Below are 12,980 nucleotides of genomic sequence, written 5' to 3'. Positions count from 1 at the left end.
GTGGTGCTTCTGTGGGTGCTGGTAATGGTCCTACTCACCCTATGTGTTCAAATGTGTGCCAGCTGTGCATATACTATGCAAGTGTATGTGTGTTTGTATGTATGTATCTGTGATCGTCTAAGCATAGCTAACAGCCAAACACCCACCCAGATGCTCATTCCTAACTTCACTGGGATGCGGGGCATGGAAACAAGTATAAGAAATATCACAGGTCAAGATAAAAACAAGGACATGTTGTGGGCAAATCAGGCTTGACTTGGGGAAAATTATTTTTTTGCCAATTAAAAGAGAGTCACGTAGTGAGAAACAAAATGACAAACATAAAACACCGCCTTTCCTCTGCCCTGTCCCAGGCTCTGTTTTAAGCCTTCATACCAGACTCCTTTATATGCTCAAGAGGTGCAGGGGGAATGCGCCTTCCCTCTGCTCTTTTTATTCCTTCCACCTCTCTCTGTCTGGTGTTTCCTGCCCTTTCTGGAATATGTTTTCACAGAGGGGACACAAACTTTGCTGCTGGCTCAGCTGTGTCGTGCAGTGGGTCCACTGTGGAGCTGGAACCGGCTGTGTCCCACATAGGGCAGCCCCTCTACCTCGTCTCACAGAGGCCACCCGGCAGCACCCCCTCTACCCCCACTACCAACACCTAGCCACGTATAGCCAATACAATGCCCATTGGGAGTACCTGCTCAGCTCTGCTCCTGGCTGGACCCACAAGTGGGCAAGCAGCAGACTAGGATGGAGAAAACCCCCAGATAGTCAAGTTGTTCCTATTGGTGGTGTTTCCCAGAGTAGCACCAGCCTTGTCCTCCTCCCCACCCGCAGATTCCAGGAGGTCCCCTCTTGTGGCTGGCAAGCTGGATTGAGCTCCTTGGTGGGAAGGGAGAAAGACCTGTGTCCCCAGGACACCCACTGCATTGTGGGGAGAGCTCTGCCTGCTGCTCCACACCCACCAGTCTGCCTTGCTGAGGGGCACTTTGGGAGAGCTGGCTGCTAAGAAAGCAAAGGAGAAAGAAGATGGCAGTGGCAGAGAGAAGGGGCTGAGAGAACAGGACGGCCCTGGCCATAGTTCCTCAGAGAGCAGGAGCACAGCAGTTCCGGTGTAAGATGCAAGGGAGAGGCAGCGGTTGTCAGGAGAAGGAAACAAAAGCAATTAGCAGAGGATGGTTTCAATCCATCGACCTCTGGGTTATGGGCCCAGCACGCTTCCGCTGCGCCCCCCTGCTCCCCCCAGCACTTTAGCTGGGACCTCCCAGAGCCCTGCCTGATGCTCCCTGGCACTGCCAGTGCTCATGCCACCTTCACTTCCTCTATCCCATGCCCTCAGCGGGACAAGAACATTGTCTCCCTGGAAAGTTCACCTTCTTTGGCCCTGTGTTGAGTAGCATGAGGGCCTCGCTTTGCCCTTCTCCCCACATCTCCGGCCCATAGCCCTGGATGGGGACTTTCTCTTTGACCACCCGAGCTGGCTCTGCAGGTGCTGAATGAAACCCCGGAGTGAGGGGTCAGCCTTGTTTCTTTGCAGGGTGGAGAGGAGCTGCTCTCCAGTGAGCTGATGAGGGCTGCAACCCTGCCCAGAAATGCAGCTCCCTGGTTGCTGTGGCACTATGCCTGTCTGTGAGGTCCTTGCCCTGCCTGTGTTGTGCTGTGGTCCCCCACACCTCCCAGCTTGTCCTCCCTCCTGGGACAGCCCTGACCTCGGTGTGCTTTTACAGGCAAGGATTGTCCCTCTCACCACGCAGCCTTCCAGTGAGTCAGAGAAACCCCTCCTCTCTGTGTCTGATGTGCCCAAGACAGCTGGGGTTGGAGGTGGCTCCCAATCTCTCCAGGTCAGGGTCGGCTCAGCTGGACTGGGTGCTGGCCAGCCTTAGAAGCTGCCAGGTGCCCCAGAAATGCTTTGGGCAGGCTGAGCTCATAGAGCCTGTTGGTGAGGGATGATGTGGCAGTGCTGATGCCTGCATGTTTGTGCATGTGTCTGCTGGTTCTCTGTCCCATCCACACTCCAGAGCATGCAGAGCCAGGCAGAGGAGACAAAGCAAAGGCAGGACAGATTGGACTGAGTGTGCAGGTGTGAGCATGCATAACCAGTCAGGGAAATCTGATTACGCACTGAAGCCGTGCTTATATACCTACCTTCCTAAGGCAGTTCTCCTGTACTTTTTATCATTAGTATTGCATGTTCTCAGCAGGTGAGAACAACTTTAGGTTGGGTCTTCAGGTCACGTCTACTCTGAGGTTAAAAGTTCATAGTCTCACACAGCATTTCCTCTTCTAATCAGGTTTTATTGCAGTTAGGATCTTGCCATTCACATCCTCCACTTTCAGTGGCATGGCTGCAAGGGCAAACCATGCACTAGCAATGGACTTTTATCACCTTCTTTTTCTCTGGCCTGTCTTCACATGGGCTTCTCGGGGTTTCCTTTTATCTTAAGGTGCTGCACTACCCAGGCAGGCTATCATCATTAGCAGTGAGCGCTGTGTGTGCACAGAAGGACCTCTTTCATGGTTCACATTCAGTGCTGGCCCTTTCTCTTCCCCTCACTTTCTTACCTTGTAAATGGGAGCAGGATTTCCCATCCATCCAGGCATTTCTTGGGGGAGGTGTGGATCACAACAGTGTTTTGCTGTGTCCCTGGGCTTTGCAGGGCTGAGTCCCACAGCTGCAGTGTGGTCAATTGCAGGCAGCCCAAAAGGGGACTGAGCCCTGTAGTTGGCAGGATTGTTGGTGTGTAGAGGGAATGGCTTGTAAGAGTGGGAAAGATACATGCAAAAGACAAGGTGGAGCCTGGCTAAGGAGAAGTGAGGAGGAGCAAAGGGAGAATAAATGGGAGGTTGTGGGTGACTTGGCAGGAGACAAGGCAGAGTTTGTTTTGGTGGAACAGGTATGTCTAGATCTTTTTGCCAGCACTGGCAAGGGATGCCCAATGCCTGAGCAGGAACCAGAAAGCCAAATGGTCTGCAAAAGTGATCATTTTCTTCACTAGATGAAGGTAGCTCTGGTTCCCTTTTAACTCTGCAGCAGGAATATTTAGAAAATGTTGTTAAGGAGTCAGTGTGGAGGTGGAGCATCTGACAATGGCTGTTGTTGAGGAATTTTTATTGCACACCTTGAGATGAATTAAACAGATATTTGCACTCATACATAAAGATTTAATGAGCAATGCTTTGGACAGAGTCCTACCTCCATAAGAGTTTCTACATGGAGTCTGCAAGGATGCTGCATGAGCTGTTTCCTGCTATACAGTTGCACCAGCACGGATCATGTGAGTGTTGGTATTGGGCACCTCAACCTGACATTGGGTGCATCCCCTGGCTGATCAAAGGTGGCCCCTGAGTGCTCACATTCCAGGATTCCTACAAGACATAATTCTTATCTCATCAGCAAGGGAAATTCACTCTCTTACAGCGAGTCCTTCTGTCTCTGGCATTCCTACCTCCAGCCAGTTCTGCAGTTAGGCCTTCTTGCCCTTCATGCCAGATCATTTGTTGGTCAGAATTTACCATTGCTGAGCAGCTGTAGTTTGAATTTACCCATCATCCTCCCTCTTTGTGAGTAGTAATTACTCACAGAAATCATTGTAAGTGATTAAAATTTCTCCTTATGCTTCCAATTTATTCCCATTTCCAAAAAAATTTGGTTTACATCACTACCCTTTGCTCCCTCCTTCTTTTGTTTACAGCTGATTTTCAGGCACCTTCAGAAAAGGACACTCTAGATAGTGCATCCTCTTACAAATAATCCACTCCTTTTTAAAGTAAATTGTGCTCACTGGCAAGATCATTAGCTGCAAATGGTTTTTTTTAACTATTGAAGCCTGCAAGGACCTATGAAACTTTTTGAGACTTATAGTCTCATACCATCTTTCTCTTAAAGATCTTGACCATGGTAGAAGGGCTGCAGACTCCTGAGAACCCAGCATCAATCGCCATGTGGGCTGTGCTGTCCCATCACCCATTCATGCCTCTAGATTTTATAATAATTCATAGTCATTAGTCCAAGCACTTCTTCCTTTTCTTCTTCCTTATCCTCTAATATATGCAGCATCACTGTTCTGGCCTCTGCTTGAGCCATGCCTTGTTCTATCCTTTTACATACCAATTTGCTACAACATAAGATCAACTGAACCAAATATATACACACTCAGCAAAGTTAATAATCTCAAGAAAATATACTTCAATGCTATCTTAAGCAGTTTTTCCTCACCATCTTTCTATGTTTGGGAGTCATTCCCACCAGTCAAAAGTTTTTTTTTTTTTCTCCAGGTATATCAGGCAGTATCTGAAGTTTACCTCGAGTATGCCCATTTCTATTCTCTGATCTTGGTCTGCATATGTACAGCAAGTGGTGTTAACTAATACACATACAATTCCTTGAGTGACAGGTACATAATCTGACACCATGCTGTTTTGCAGGGCTACCCGAGATGCTTGTTCTACCTCTAACTGTAAGGCTAAAATAGTGTTAACTGTAGCATTAGCCATCTCTTCTATTACAGCAGATATATTTATGATAGCCCTTTCTAATTCTGATACTCCTAGCCAGGGGAGCAAAGTCTGTGCAAACTGGTGGAAGCCAGTTTGTCAAATAACAAGCAGATTTTGCCCAGAGCATTTTGTACTTTGTTTAGTACTTTGGGGTAAGTTTTGTCTGTCATTCCAGAAGAGCTCTGGAAGCTTTGAGATGCCAGGAAAAAAGCCCCATCCTTACGTACCAGTGCCAGTCCAATTAACAGGAAGTATCTTATGGATCTTAGAGCCACGTATACTTCATAATCCTTCATTACCTAAGGCAGTATCATAGAATAATTCTTACCGGTTAGTATATGACCAGTAATAATATAAATCCAAATGCAAAATCCCAGAGCAAAGCTACAATTTCCAAAAAAATTGACAAGTTCAGGTCATATCAATCACTTTCATATCATCACAGTCTATTTGCAGGTTTTTGTAAGTTATTGTTCTGTTGACATTTGAGCAAAGAAAGTTCATCTAGATCATTCAGCTCTGCTCTGACAGGTGATACAGTGTTTTGTGTCTGAAGCTGGTGTGACCGTTTTACACTGGGAAACACGGAACCAGTTGAGGTGGCCCTTGCACTTCACCATGGTATTGGTAATTACCAGTACCTGTTAAGGTCCCTTCCACCACAGCTGAAATGCATGTTTTCTCTAGTATACCTTAACGTAGGCCCAGTCTCCTGGTTTCATGCAGTGACAGACTTCAGTGGAAAGATGTATAGATGTAGCCCCAGCCTATTCCTTGTATACACTTTCAAAAGCACTGATCATGTGAGCATCAGCATTATGTGCCTCCTGCCAGCTCATCCCTCTGTTGAACCTCATCCCCTGCCCTCTCTCTTGATCCCCTTGTTCAGCCGTGTCAGGAGCTCGGCTAGGACTACAACCAAGAGTAAGGATATCTGGTTAACAGCTGCTTAGTATGAGCTACAAGGTGAGAAACAGGAGAGGCAATAACTTACCCAGGCAGAGTGACAGGCTGTCCAACACAGGGGTGAAGGGAGGCAGCAGCAGAGGCTGCACATGCAAGCATCGAACCACTGACTGCTGGGCCATGAATGTACTCTGTGAGGTGCAACGTTGAAGAGGTTCTGCTGGAAACTCCATAACCAGGTCTAATTATGGAAAAGCAAGATTCTCACAGCCTGGGTCTTGTAAGAGTGGGCATGGCAGGCTTGAGCAAAGAGCTCTACCGCTCCCTAGAAAGGCCCTGTGAGTGGAGACTTCCCTGAGGCCCTGGAGGAAGGCTGTACTTGGTGATGGCCAGGGTGATGGAGACACTGCCAGCCTCAGTTGGGAGCATGTGGCTCAGCGAGGGTGGATGGAGGGAAAAGAGAGCAGGTGTGCAGGAGGTCCCATGGTGTAATGGTGAGCACTCTGGACTCTGAATCCAGCGATCTGAGTTCAAATCTCAGTGGGACCTCAAGCTTTTGGCTCCCTCAGGGCTTTCCTCAGCATGCTTACTCCTTATTCCCTTGCCTGCTTAGTCTGCCAGAGCCTCCAGCCCATTTGCTTCCACAAAGTCATAGTAACTACCACAGAATCCTCCAGTGCTGCTCCTCCCTGGGGCGCACTGTGGAGAGAACACTTTGTGTCCCCCTTACAGGCTTCAATGGGCAGCCAGAGATGTCCCAGATCTCCCCAGCACCTCAGAGCTGCAGCTCAGTCCTGGATGACCCATACCAGCTCACCTGGCATCCATCCCATCAGGATGCCCTGAATCCTTACAGATGGCCCTAAAGACCAGATCTGCTCCATGCCCCTAAGTCTCCTTGTCAGGGGTCCAGCCCCTGCAAGAGAGTTTCCAGCAGGGATGCTCCTTTGGATGGCTGTGTACACCTGGGTTACAGGCAGCAATAAATCTCAAAGATGCTGCAAGCCCTGCTGGGCTGAGTCCTCCATGTCCAGACATTTGCCTGCTTCCTCCTTGGCCTTTCTGCAGAGTCTGGTTTTGCAGACGGGACCAGCAGGGCTGCTGTTCTTCCCAGAAGTTAGAATGATTCTTCCTGAGGTCTTTCTGGCTGATGGCAGGCCTTGGAAAGCCAGAGAGTGGCTTGGTCACGTGCCTCTGGCCTGTCGGGAATCCAGCTGGGCTGAGATGTGGGTCAGACAAAGGTGTCTGCTGGGAGCTAAAACCTGGAAGAATTTCCAGGGCTTCAATTGAATACCCACAGGTTAGAGGCATAGGGTAGATGGGCAAAAAACACCCCACTCTCATCCGCAGTGACATTTGCAGGAAGACATAGCACTATTAGGGCCTCGTACAGCCCCCCAGGAGCCCTGGGCATTGCAGGGCACTGAAAGAGGTCAGCAGTGCCAAGCTCTCCCTTCCCACCATTTAGTGACCAGGCCAGAGGCTGTGCCTGGGATCCAAGTACAGGCCTGGCACCAACTGCCTCTCCAGGGCAAAGCCAAAGCCACCAGCACCCCCAGGCAGGGGCTTATCTTTAAACCAGGGCTCAGGTTAAGCTGGCAATGAAGGCCCAGGACAAGCTGTCTAAGTCTCCAGTCTTCATTTTCTCATTCTGTCTTTATTGGAAAAAAGCATAGTGAGAGACACGAAAAGTTACACAAGTTTCTTATACCAGAGCATAAAAATAATTTCAGTTCCAAGATGCCATTGTGAGTGGTGTCTCCTGCTCCTAACCCCTGGTATGCCATCTTGATGGGCAGGCAGCATTTAGCCACAGGTCACCTACCCCCTTCTCCTTCAAAGGGGTTCTGGGCACCCAGGACAGTCAGGATGACACACATTTGATTGTAACAACATTCCACCGAGGATCCCTGAAAAGACTGCCTGTCCCCATAGTGTTGCATGACAGCATTCAAAAGAAAATGTTCTGTGGTTAAAAGTGGAGCCATGGGCCTTTTAGACTTCATGAGTGGTGGACGAGGTTACAGCAATTGCGGATTGGTAACAGCTGTTCAGATGTGAATGTTGATATACTCCAGGGGATGAATATGGAGTGGAAAGGAGGAAAGCACTGTTTTTCAGGTTTTCAGGTCTGGACGTAGGCAGTGTGACTGCAAAATGGGATTAGGGTGGGTATTTCAGTAGGGAACAGAGCATGTGCAATCATGATCCCCCCTCTTTGTAACTCCACCTGCTTGTAGCATTGCCAATGACAGAGTGGGAGTCTGTAAATTCTGCACTAACCCAAACCCCGCATATGACCCTACTGCCCAGATTGGTGTTTTGACTGTCAGCACAGTGAAGAACATTGGTTTTATTCTTTATGCAACCCTGGAATCAGAGACTTGAGAAGCTTCATCTCCTTAAGGTAGTGGGTCCGGTTGAGAGAGGGTCCTTGTGTTTCCCTTGGCCCACAGGCCATAAGCTGCAAGAGAAATGAAGGTGTCTTTTAGTTACTTCATACTCAAAAAGGAATTGAGGGGGCTTTCATACGGTGCTAGAAATCATCTGTTTGCAAGGTGGTTTTCTTTTTTCTCTCCACTCAGGAATTAGAGGTCCTTTGCCAGTGACGAGAAAATGCCCTGTACAGCCCAGTTCCACCCATACAAACTTATTTTCCCTCTTGACCACTCACACCTGCTATTTCTTCTGTGTTTCCCCCCTTTTTCTGAGCAGGTCTAGCAAGCCTTGGAAGGCATGGATTAAGGTTGCTTTCTGTTTTGGAGAGGAAGGTTCTATTCCTCAGGCTGAGCTGCTGGTGAAAGAGCATCTGGAGAATGAACAGCTGAGCTAGAACAAACTGAAAACTCCACGGATGTTCTCTTGCTGCCATCCCATGGACATTTTGGGTATTCCTATTTCAGTCTGCAACAACTGAACAAGAAATCCCCAAGCCAAAGTAATACTGCTGGCTCCTTGCTGCACCACATCCTGGAAGGTTTCAGGGATGCCTCTGTCTCTCATAAAGGACCATTTCATTGTTCAGTTAAGGAAGGCACTGAAGTGCATTGCAGGGAAGGGAAGTGAAGGGAAGTGAAGGGGGGAAAAGGGAGGGGGAAGAGAGAAGGAGGAGGAGAAAGGATAGGGGAAGGAGGATTGACTCAAGTGCATTTCCAAAGCATGCCAGATTAATTACATGTTTGTGTCTTTGCCCACTGGCCATTCTGAAGCTCCCACCCTCAGTGCTGTGGGAGTGTGCAGGTCCAGTGCTGTCCATGCTCCTGCCGGAACCTTGGAGGGGCTTTGTGCCATGCCAAGAAACCCCATTGCAAACAAACATCCTTGGGGAGTGGGCCTCAGTCTGTTTGCCACCTGTGCTCATAAAAACAATCTCAAAGTCCTGACAAGCAGCAATAAAGCTGCAAGAGCCTTAGATGCCCATGGGTCCCACCCAGGGAACCTCATATGCCTCCCTGAGCGGGATCATGCCTGGAGCCTGTGCTCATCTCCTCCTTCCCTGGGGGTTGCTGTCTTCTTGCTTCTGGCAGAGGCTTTTCTCACACCCTGGCCCTCCTCATTCAAAGTTCCTGCACCCCTGACACTTCCCATCTGCTTTCTGGTTACACCCTGCATGCATGTACAGGGTAAGTTTTACCTTCCCTGGGGGCAGGTGAAATTTTGGCTGCTGCTCTCTCCTTCCTCAGTGCCAGTGCCTCTGTGATCAAGACATTGGTGTCCCAGAATGAGCCCTGGCTGAGCATTTGGGCTCTGCAACCGTGTGTAGTGGAGTGTGGCATGGGGAGGTAGTATGTGAAAGGGCTAGCGGATCTGGCATTCATTTCACCATGGGAGGTGAGGCTGAAGCACTTGGGACAGATGGGACACATGGTGATCCGCTCTCCTGAGTGGACACAGTGGTTCTGGGACAGACTGGAGCAATCAGGGCAGAAGCAGGAATGCCTTGAGTCTCTGGGGGCTGATAGATCCAGGGGTCCTGAAACCCCCAAACTCTCACCATGCTGAAAGATATGTGAAAGAGCTGTTCATGTGGCAATCAGAAACTACCTCATTTCTGTCATTGCCCACCCCAAGGTTCATGCTCCCCATGCATGTCACCAGTGGCCTTCAACTTCAGGGAGAATTTCTCAGCCTGACCTCCCACCTTGAACAGAATCTGGCAAGGGCCATGAGGGGCAGAAAGAAAGGTTTATACAGGTACATCCGCTGCAAAAGGAAGACTAAAGAAGGTGTGGGCCCACAGCTGAATGTGAGGGCAGCGGAGGGGGCTGGTAACAGAGGACATAGGAAAAACAAGGAACTCAATGCCTTCTCTTCAGTCTTCACTGGTAAGTTTTCCTTTAGGGACACACAGGTTCCTAAGCACAGTGGGAAAGTGTGGAGCAATGAAGACTTACCCTTGGTAGAGGAGGATCAGGTTAGGGAACATTTAAAAATACTGGGTATACCCAAGTCCATTGGCCCTGGTGGAATGCATCCATGACTGCTGAGGGAGCTCACAGGTGTCAATGCCAGGCCACTCTGAACGGTCTTTGAAAAGTGATAGTAATCCAGAGAGGTTCCAGAGCACTGGAGGAAAGCAAACATTACTCCTGTCTACAAGAAGGGCTAGAAGGAGTACTCAGGGAACTTAAGGTAGCCTCACCTCAGTCACTGGGAAGGTGATGGAGCATATAATACTGCAAACCAAATCCAATCATATGAAGCATAGAAAGGTGATTTGGAGTACTCAGCATGGATTTATGATTGGGAAAATATCTCTCATGTATATATCTAAGCCTTCAGTGAGGAGATGACTACCTTGGGGACAAAAGGAGAGCGAGTGATACTGATTTTTCTTGACTTGAACAAGACTTTCACAGCTCACTCCCATGATAGCCTCACAGAAGAACTAACGAAGTGTGAACCAGATAACTGGACAGAGAGATGATTGAAAACTGGCTGAAGTGTCAGGCCCAGAGTGTTCTGATCAGTGGCACAAAGTCCAATTAGAGGCCAGGCACTCAAGCTGTACACTAATGGTGAGTGATACTGGATTCTATACTGTTTAACATTTTCCATTAATGGCCTGAACAATGGGACAGAGTGAACAAGTTTACAAGAAGCAAGTTTACAGATGATACAAATCTCAGAGGAGTGGGTGATACAGTTCAAACTGCAGATAGACGGCTAGCAGCAGCAGCAGTTGCATCATGCTGAGAGGAACATGAGGCTCATGAGGTAGCTGGGGAGTGTCTGAGGGTGTTTCTGTGCCCCCGACACCCTTGGGCTGTGTGTGTGTGAGGGTCTGGCTGGTAGGCAGCAGGTCTCCTGAAAGGAGAGGAGTGGGTGAGAGCTGGACAGTGCTGGCTGTCCCCTGGCCACTTCAAGCCGTGAGGAAGGTGTATATAACTGATCCCTATGGAGCACCAGAAACCAGGGCGTGCGAACAGGGAATGGCATCTGTTGGGAGCAGTGTCGCAGTTCATACAGAATGGTGCCAGTCATTGGGCTGCTGCCTTCTCTGCTCACTCACAGGCTTAGCCTGCAGCCCTGATGGTCACCCAGCTAACTGCTGGCTGTGCAAGCCTATGCAGAAGCTTGAAATCTCCATGGAATTAGAATTTTATAAGTGCACTTTTTTTCTACGAACTATAGGGAGACTGTGTCATGCTAAAAAAATAATGAGTGCAAGAGCTCTCTATTTCCACATGTAAGAAATCAGGCAAAGAAGGCAGGAGACCAGCATGGATGAGTAAGGACCTCCTGATTGAACTAAAGTGCAAGAAGAAAATGCACAGGCAGTGGAACCAGGGACATCTATCCTGGGAAGAATAGAGGAATGCAGCCCAGATATGTAGGGATGGGATCAGAAAAGCTAAGGCACAGTTGGAACTGAATTTGGCAAAGGATACAAAGAATAGTATGAAGAGCTTCTACAGCTATATTGGTCAGAAACAGAAGATTAAAGAAAATAAGTCAGGTGAACTAGTGACAACTGACATGGAGAAGCCTGAGGTACTCAGTATTTTTTTTTTTCCCTCAGTTTTCACTGGCAGTCACTCTTCCCACATCTCTCAAGTCCCTGAAGCTCAAGGCAGGGACTTGGAGAATGAAGTCCCTCCCATCATAAGAGAGGATCAGGTTTGAGATAATCTGAGGAACCTGAACACACGCAAGTCCAAGGGACCCAAAGAAGAGATGCATCCCAGGGTCCTGAGGGAAATGGCAGATGCAGTTGTTAAACCACACTCCATCATGTTTGAAAAGCCATGGCAGTCAAGTGAAGCTCCCAGTGACAGGAGAAAAGGGAATATCACACCCACTTTTAAAAGGGTAATAAGGAGGACCCTGGGAACTACCAATGAGTCAGCCTCACTTCCATGCCTGGTAAGATCATAACTTTCTCCTGGAAGTTATGTTGTTCACCCTTGGAGAAGAAAAGGCTCCAGGGAGACCTTCTTGTGGCCTTTCAACACTTAAAGGAGTCTTGTAAGAAAGACAGAGACAGACATTTTACCAAGACCTGCAGTGACAGGACAAGGGACAATGCTTTTAAAGTGAAAGAGTTTACATTTATATTGGACATAAGGAAGAAATGTTTTACGATGAGGGTTGTGAGACAATGGAGCAGGTCATCCACAACAGCCGGCCACTTCAAGGCTGCTGATGGCAATGCATATGACAAGGCTGGGGGCAGTGGGAGATTAAGTGCTATTGGACACGGGCTTCTGGGCAAGATGTATTCCTGGTCTGAGGTGAAATGACAGTGCCTGAGGTCAGTATCCATGGAATGGGCAACTGGATATAGAGATGTGCATTCCTCCATGCTACACCAATCACTTCCATGAAGGGAACAAGCCTCATCCAGATGGTCAAGTCCACCCGTTCATGTATCAAGGGGAAACCTCCATGTGCCCACTCACACTCTTAAGGCATTTTCTTCCACAGATGGTTAAGAAGAAGAAGGAAGCAAGGAAAGAAAGCTAGCTTTTCTCCTTTGCCTCTTTCGCCAGAAAAAGGCTTGTGAGTAGTGCTGAATTCATCAGCAGCAGCTGTGCTGTGTAGTAAGAGTGCAAGCAGGAAAGCTGAAACAACATGCTGGAAATATATGCACAGGCATATCTCTTGGTGACTTCAGACTATCTCAAAGCTCATGATAGCAATGGGTTTTGAAAGAGGACTGGCTTCAGAGACAAAAAGAATTTTAAAAACTTGAAAAACAGTTGAAACTGAAGTCATCATATACCTTGTTGGACTAGATGGACTAGAGTTGGACTAGAAGACCTTTAAAGGTCCCTTCCAACCCAAACTATTTTATGATTCTATGATTCCATGAATTTGGAGGACACTGAGCAGTCCTCTCTCAAGTCTCTTACAGGATCACAACCTAGGTGGAGGTAGCCATGTAGCCCAGGGGTTGATACTGGGTCCAATGCTGTGTAACATCTTCAGGAATGACCTGGACCATGGGGCAGAGTACCCCCTCAGCAAGTCTGCAGATGATACAAAACTGGGAAGAGGGGCTGATAGACCAGATGGTTGTTGCGTTGCCATTCAGCTGGACCTCGACAGAGTGCAGAACCCTGTGGCTGCAGGGTGTCCCACAGGAAACA

General features: G+C 48.4%; 1 non-coding gene across 1 annotated transcript; it reads left to right on the top strand.

Moving 5' to 3' along the window:
* Window positions 1-5,865: 5,865 nt before the first annotated feature.
* TRNAQ-CUG (transfer RNA glutamine (anticodon CUG)) lies at window positions 5,866-5,937 on the top strand. Its single transcript has one exon. It is a non-coding gene; the product is annotated as a tRNA-Gln (tRNA).
* Window positions 5,938-12,980: the final 7,043 nt, after the last annotated feature.

Source organism: Gavia stellata, chromosome 13, assembly GCF_030936135.1.
Source record: "Gavia stellata isolate bGavSte3 chromosome 13, bGavSte3.hap2, whole genome shotgun sequence".
NCBI classification, from domain to species: Eukaryota; Metazoa; Chordata; class Aves; order Gaviiformes; family Gaviidae; genus Gavia; species Gavia stellata.
The sequence above is the reverse complement of the archived record's forward strand: the minus strand, read 5'-3'. Positions and strand labels throughout refer to the sequence as shown.